The sequence below is a fragment of the Carlito syrichta genome, unplaced genomic scaffold (genome assembly GCF_000164805.1).
Source record: "Carlito syrichta isolate Samal-C Ts95f unplaced genomic scaffold, Tarsius_syrichta-2.0.1 Scaffold303177, whole genome shotgun sequence".
Lineage (NCBI taxonomy): Eukaryota > Metazoa > Chordata > Mammalia > Primates > Tarsiidae > Carlito > Carlito syrichta.
In genome coordinates, this window is record NW_007247273.1 from 39,650 (window position 1) to 47,435 (window position 7,786).

Genomic DNA, 7,786 nt, shown 5'->3' on the forward strand with positions numbered 1-7,786 from the left:
CCACTGCACTCCAATCTGGGCGACAGAGTGAGACTCCAACTCAAAAAAATAAAATAAAATAAAATCCAATCATAGTACTACTACAGTGGCTTCCCATGTTACTACATTGTACAAATTGCACTTTCTGTGCCTCAGTTGTTTCATCTATAAAAACATAATAACATCTCCCTCAAGAGACTGTGAGATTTGATGAAAACATAGGAAGCACACTAGCCTGGTGCATAGCAAACAGTAAAGTTTACAGCTGTTTTTACTATATGTATTTCCAGTCACCATTCTAATCAGAAGCCTGCTTTTGTCTCCCCAATATTACTGAAGCGCTTGAGGTAGGAGAGTTTGTAGAAACATTTGGATTGTGAGTACATAGCTCCTTGCTGTTGAGCAGAATTTTCAATTGTTTAGTGCCTGAGAATATTTTGTCCAGAAACACCGTTCATTTATGAGTAGGAACATTAAATAAAAGGAAATTCTGTTTCTGGCTCTACTGTTTGTATAAGCAATGTAGTAGTTGGTTTTCTGCATTCTGTAGGAATTGCATTGTCAATGGAAAGTGTTCTTTTTGTCATTGTTATAGTTTCTAACTTTTGAGACGTGTTCCCTAGAATACTAAAAGGAGGACATCTCTAGGCAGCTTCCCGCTAACTTTTTTATTGATGCTTTATCTGATATTTTACCCTGCCCCTCCCCATTTTTTATTGCATTTGTGACATCATGTACTTAGGGGTTGTTTTTTTTTTTTCCCCCTTCATATAAGCCTTACCTGTTTGGAACAGTGGTATCTGGAAGGCACTTATATATTTAATGTTCCTACTAATATTTTTGTCATGTTTTACTTGTTTTTATAACAAACCAAAAAGTTTAAGGAAGATTTAACCATAAGATTTGCTAAGGTTAATATGAGACACACAGAGCATTGTATAATAGAAGAGTGCCGGGTCACTAACTACCTGTATGACTCCCTGAACTTGAGTTGAGCCTTCTGCCTGAATTCTAGCAGAAGAGGCTAGCTAGAAGAGAGATTAAGTGTCTGAGAGGATGTGAGGAAGATTAGGCAAGTTGCTTGGGAACCTAACCCACTGACAACTGAAGAGGGACTGGGGCAGACCAGATTTGGACTGGAGTAAAGCAGCCAAAGCACAGGACTGTGGGCCTGAGCAGCTTATGCCCCAGAGGCCTAGAAGGTGAGGGGTTGGGACTAGATTCCTTAGAGAGAAGGAAAGGCTCCTGAGAATCTGGAATAAAGCCAAAACATCCTAATGATTTGAGCTCCTACATTGGATATAGTGTCTGCTTGCCACCCAGACAATAGACAAAATCAGAGTCAGTGCTAATATGACACACAGCTCCAGGGCTTCGACACTTTCTACATCAGCAAGATGGAACAGTCTAAACTGTGGTGTTGAGGTAGAACAAACAGGATTCTTACATGCACATTGTTCAGGGAGCAGGTGGGCCAGCTCCCAATAACTTGGGACCATTTGAGGATGTGAGGGAGATGATGGTATCTTTGAGAAAGTCCGAACAGTTCTGTTTTCCTGTACCCACCTCAGTTCCAATGTGCTACATCTCCATAGAAGTAACCTATTTGTTAGTCTGCCATCTCTGCTCTAATTTAGACTTCCTAGAACTGTAGCAAAGACACCTCTCCCCTCAAAAAAAAAGAGAGACCAGGTATGAGACATCACAGAAAAAAACAAAAACAAAAAAACAGGAAAAAAGTATGTTTGTTCTCTGAGTCTTAAAAGTAATGCACCTATATTTAGAAGTGAAACAGTAAAAGAAGAAACTTCCTTAGGTTTTTAGGCTTAGAATTCACTATTTAGAGAAGTCCATTGTGCTCTGAGAGGCTACCCCGTGACACTCTGCAATAATTATTCTTAGTTTCTTGCTGCAAGTCTCAAGTTCAGTGATTATCAAATATTTCCTAATGGAACTCTTTGTTGATTGGCTTTACTAGTTCCTAGTTTTTTAGCTGTTGCAAGCAGTGTTGAAACAAACATCTTTGTACTTAAGGTGTGTGTTTTTGCAATAAATCTTTAATGTTAAGCCACAGACTTTGTTTACTGAATTTTGTTATTGTAGTATAACACATGCAGAAAAGTATACCAATCATACCTCAATAAATGGTCACAAAATGAACACATCCTCATAATCACTACACATACCAAGCCATGAAAATTGCCAGCACCCTGGAAGCCTCTTTTAGCTCCTCTCTCAATTACTACTACCTCTCTCCTCCCCAGAATAAGCAGTATCCTGATTTCTAACATAGATTTATTTATTTTGCCTACTTATGACCTTTACATTTTTTAAATGGAGACATATAGTAGTATCTATATATAAGGGTCTGTTTCTGGATTCTTCATTCTTCAATGAATATTCTTTAATATATTCATTAATATATTTGTCTTTTCTTGTGCCAAAACCATATGCTATAGCTTAATTATGGCTATATTAGCTTAGCTTATATTTGTAACCATATAATATAGATTAATTGTAGCTATATGATAATTTCTTGATATATGATAGAATAAGTTCTCCCACTTTGTTCTTCTTAAGACTGCCTTGCCTATTCTTGGCCCTATGTTTTTCTATATAACTTTTACAATCAGCTTGAAATGTCCCCTTTCCCCTCCAAAAAGAAAAGCATTGGGAAAAGAATTTTGATTGGGAATCCTTTGAGGAGAATGGCACTTTTACTATACTGAATCTTCTGTCCCTGAAAGTGGTATGTCTCACTATTTATTTGGATCTTGAATTTCTCTCAGTAATGTTTTATAGTTTTCTGTGTTAAGGTATCGCACATCTTGTATTAGGTTTATTTTTAGATATTTGGTGGGGTTTTTGATATAATAAACAGTATTTTAAATTTTTTTCTAATTGTTGGTGTTACAAACTTTTATATATTGAGAAGAGTAAGTTTTTAATTATAAGATTTTGTGAGATTAAGGTATATACCATTTTAAGATTCATCTAATATTGAAGTCATCATAGGGATATTAGATCAATGAAGAAAAACAAAGTTGGACTAAATCTGGGGTTGTAACCTTGGAGAACTCAAAGAGCAGCTCAGAGGAACATGTTCCTCAACTGTGTGAGTTCTGTGTTGGTTGCTTGAGAGAGATTGCCTAGGGCTTGCTTTTTCTTTCAGCTAACATGATTGCAATTTGGAATGTAAGAATGCTTTTTTTCTCCTTCAGATATCCTGAGCCCCCTCCTAGGCAGCCCACATTTGTGAGCACTCAGGCAAATGCGGAGCAGGAGGAAATCAGAGGAAAAGGGATTTCATTGTCTTGCCACCCTGGTTGCTCTTGAACTGACAAGCTTCTCAGTCGTTCTAAACGCACCAAGAATGGAGCCACAAACCCATCCACTCTCCAGCATTGCAGATATCCAGAAATGATGATGGCAGTAGCTATTTCCTTAAATTCACACCTACTTTGTTTTTCCAGGTCTATAAAGGAGAATTTCAACTACCCGACTTTCTTAAGGAAAAACCCCAGGTACTGTACCTGCTTCCTCTTCTTGATGATAGGTCGGCTTTTGAATTGAAGTAATCTTTTTAAAGAGACAGTGAAATTAAAAGCAGAAACAAGAAAACAGTGAAAAGTAGAAAATGTGCTGGTAGAAGAAAGATTGGCCTCTGGTACTTGTTGTTTTTAACAATGATTTAACACAGTCCTAATTTCAGAGAGCTCAGTGTCTTCCAAAACAAGGGGTAATAGGGATAATACTTTATTGATAACTAAAATCTGATTGCTTAGTTTACACACAAGCCACATAGTATTCCACATTTAAGGAGTGTGTCTTGGTGAATCCGGTCCAGCCTTGTGATACCTAATTTAAATTAAAAATGTATCGTCAGTCTTTCTGTTCTTATTACATATATCATCATGTACACAGTCACTGGCCCTTGGGAAGGCTGGTGAGAGATTGAACTTATAACTTTATTCTTTTAAAAAACGAATTCAAACAGATCCAGAGTATCCAGTAATGTCACACTCGCTTACTTGCATTCCAATATTGTTTCTTGAGTTGGAGAGAAACAGAGATTTCTCATCATTGGCATGCCTGGAGTAGCTCGAGGAATGCCCTGCATCTGAGCTTCATCTCTCATCTACAGAGTCAGAAAACATGGATAACCACTGCTTGAGCGCAGCAGACTTGTCTCTCCCCGCCCACCCCCACCCCCACCCCAGGCTGGAGTGCAGTGGCACACTCACGGCCACGTCAGCCTCTACCAGCTGGGCTCAGGCAATTCTTCTGCCTCAGCCTTCCAAGAAGCTGGAGCCACAGGCACACGCCACCGCACTTTTTTGATTTATTGTAGAGACGAGGTCTCGCCAAGTTGCCCAGGCTGGTCTCAAATCCCTGGGCTCAGGCAACCCTCTTGCCTCTGTCTCCCAGAGTGCTGGGATTACAGGCGTGAGCCATGGCGCCCAGGTTCCCTTTCTAGCATAGTGATAATACATGTTGCCTCCAGGCTACTGCTATCAGTAATTCGTTTGTTAATGGGAAAGAAAGTCGCAGCATTGAACTCAGTTTCTAAAAGTGTCCCAGATGTAGGTTGGTGAGGGCAACTCCACGTCACAGCCTTGTGTGAAGCAATGTTGCCTGAAGCAAGCCTATATTAGATGGGGTGCCCTCTCAATGCTGTGTCTCACACCAGACCTGAAGTGTCTGCCTTCCCTGATCCTTGTTTGATAACAATCAACCGTCAATAATTAATACATATTACTTGAGAATTTCAAAGTACTTTCTTTTTTTTTTGAGTTGGAGTCTCACTCTCTCTCCCAGACTCCCAGGGACCCGGAGCGGCCACTGCAGGCTTGACCTGCTGGGCTCTGGCGATCCTTCCGCCTCAGCCTTCCAAAGTAGCCGGAATTACAGGCATGCACTACCATGCCTGGCTGATTTTTTGATTTATTGTAGAGATGAGGTCTCGCTGCCCAGGTGGGTCTCGAACCCGCGGGCTCAGGCAATCCACTCACCTCAGCCTCCCAAAGGCGTGGGATTACAGGCTGAGCCACCAAGCCCGGCTCAAAGTACTTTCAAAGCATATTCTTATTAGCATATATTTAATATTTGTCTATCCATTTATTTCATTTATTCAACAATTGTTTACTGAATGTCTATTATGGGTAAGAAATTGGAATAAGTCCTCAGGAGTCAGAGAGGTAAAAAAGACCTCAAGGAACTCCTATCTATCCAGAATACTTTGATCAAATCTTGCAGGCAAGGAGCTGCAGGGCTCTGGAGATAGCCTGGGTTTGATATCCCAAAAACCTGGGTAGATTTATGCACAGACTTACTCATTTACTGTGGAAATTGAAACCAGAGAATAATAAGAGGCAGTCTTGAAGGAACGTCAAATCCAAAAGCTGATTTGCATAATAAGTCTAAAGGAATCAGGAAAGGGAATTTGAGACTAAAACTAAAGGGATGCCCCTGCTTCACAGCACCCATAAAAATAATTTTCAAGGTGGATTATATACCTAAATCTGAAAGGCAAAATAATGAAATTGTTAGAGGATAAAAGAGTAGAATATCTCCATGACCTTAAGAGAAAATAATTTCTTAAACAAGTCATAAAAAGCACTAATCATGAAATTAAAGATGGATAATTTAGACCACATTGAAATTGAGAATGTTTACTTATTAAAAAATCATCATAAAGAGAGTAAAAATGTAGGCCTAAGTTGGAGAAAATATTTGAAACAAAGGACTTATCTGTAGAATATAGAGACTTCCTACTAATCAATAAGAAAAATGTTTTAAAAATTGAACAAAAGACTTAACAGGCTCTTCAAGCTCCTTACTATGGTTAGTTTCACTTAATGTGTCACACACACACACACACATCTCGAAAAGAGGCCTGTAAAGGACTTTGGTTTAACATCTAATGAATGAGAAACTGAAGTCCACAGAACCCATAGTTTCGGTAATTAGCTAGAATGACTCACAGAATTCAAGAAAGCACTAAACCTAACAATTATAGTTTAATTATAAAGGATAAAAGCAAGAGTCGCCAAATGAAAAGACACACAGTGCTGGGTCTGGGAGGGTCCAGCCTCTGAGCCACTGTGCCCTCTCCCCTTGGAATCAGGGCACTTCATCCTCCTGGCACATCTGTGTGTCTGCCAACCAGGAAGCCCCCCTGAACATCACACCTGGAGTTCTTATTGGGGTTTGATGATATGGGCATGACTGATTAAATTATTGGTTGTGGAAATGAACTCAACTCCCCAGAGTTCAGGCTGGCTGGAAGCCCCAGCCCTCTAATCACACGGTTGGTCTTTGTGGTGACCAGCCCCCATCCTGAGTCATTTCATCTCTTAATGTAAACTTAAGTGTGATCCAAGAGGCTCAGAAATAACAAAATAATTCCTATTATCTCGGAAATTCCATGTATTTAGAGTCTCCCGGAACCAGGGGGGAAAGCCAAGCAAATTATTTATCATACAACAGTAGCAGACTGAGGTCATTTGAAAGTCTGTGAACAGGGTCTAGAAGCTGCCTGTTTCTGTGGGAGCAGTCACTTCTTGTGCCGACCAACTTCAAGGACTTTAAAACATCTTTTGTTTCCTCAACAGACTGAGCAAGTGGAGTAGCAGAACCAAGAACCTCTTTCATATATGAGGTGAGGTTTGGGGGACGTTGCTGGATCTTTGGGATTTCCCACTTAGGCTCTTGCAGGAGGCATTGTGACTGGGGCAGAGGACATCATTCTGGAGTTGGTCTGCCTGGATTGGAATCCTGGCTTTGTCACTTGCTGTATGGCACTGAAAAATTACTTAACCTCTCTGTGTCTTAGTTTCTTCATCTATAAAATGAGGATGATATTAACAAGAGAGTAGTGGTGAGAATGTCATAATAATGGCTACAAAGAGCCTGGCACATAATAAGTGCGCAAATAGTGTTAGTTATTATTTTCATTTTGAGGAGGGGTTTAGAAATTATAAAATGTTCTAGCTGACCATCAAGCCCAACGACCTGTTTGCTGATCAAGAAACTGATCCTAGAGAAAGCAGGTCATGTCACAGAGGGAGAAAAAACCCAGTGAGGGCTTCTTTTCCAGTGAGGGCTTCTTCCACCCACCTCCTGCCCCAGCCTGGCACATAATAAGTGTGCAGATAGTGTTAGTTATTATTTTCATTTGTTAGACTTGCAAGTGATTTTGCACTTCTGTGTATATATTTTTGGTTGGTTGGTTTTCCAATTTAATCCTTGTTCATTTTAATGAATTATGAATGTCTTATGCTTATAACCTACATTGTCTCATGGTAGCTAAGGGCTGCAGTGTGGACGAGGCCAGCCACACTTTGGTTCTAAGCCCCCTCTGTATCTGAGTACACATGCATCATCAGGTACCTGTCCAGGGACATGAGCTCATCAGTGACAAAGCTGGTTTCTGAACCCAGATCTCCTGACACAGCTGCTCAAAGCTCACCCCATTCTCCCAGACTTTCTTAAGACTCTGTTTTGTTCTGGGTGATGTGGTAGTGCCTTTGATTATTTGGTACTTGAACAGCTTTTCTAAAAATCTGATACTGGTTTTTTTTATATACTTTTGCCTGCTGATTTTTATTTTATTTTGACTTTATATAATACTCATGTATTGAGTACATAATCCATACCAGGCATAAAATACCAAGCATGTTATGTATATATAATATATAAAATATATGATAAATAATGATAAATTTTATATATTATTTCATTTAGTTCTCAAACCACTCTGGCAAGCTGGTGGTATTATTTCTTTCTTTTTTTTTTTTTTTTTTGG

The 7,786-nt window shown here is 39.6% G+C and overlaps 1 long non-coding RNA gene across 1 annotated transcript in view; it reads left to right on the forward strand.

Annotated features, from left to right (window-relative positions):
* Nucleotides 1–6,591: 6,591 nt before the first annotated feature.
* Nucleotides 6,592–7,786, forward strand: part of LOC103260322 — a 2,811-nt gene continuing 1,616 nt past the window's right edge. The window contains exon 1 of the long non-coding RNA XR_504279.1: nucleotides 6,592–6,640. This is a non-coding gene — a long non-coding RNA (uncharacterized LOC103260322). The remainder of the gene's footprint in view (nucleotides 6,641–7,786) is intronic.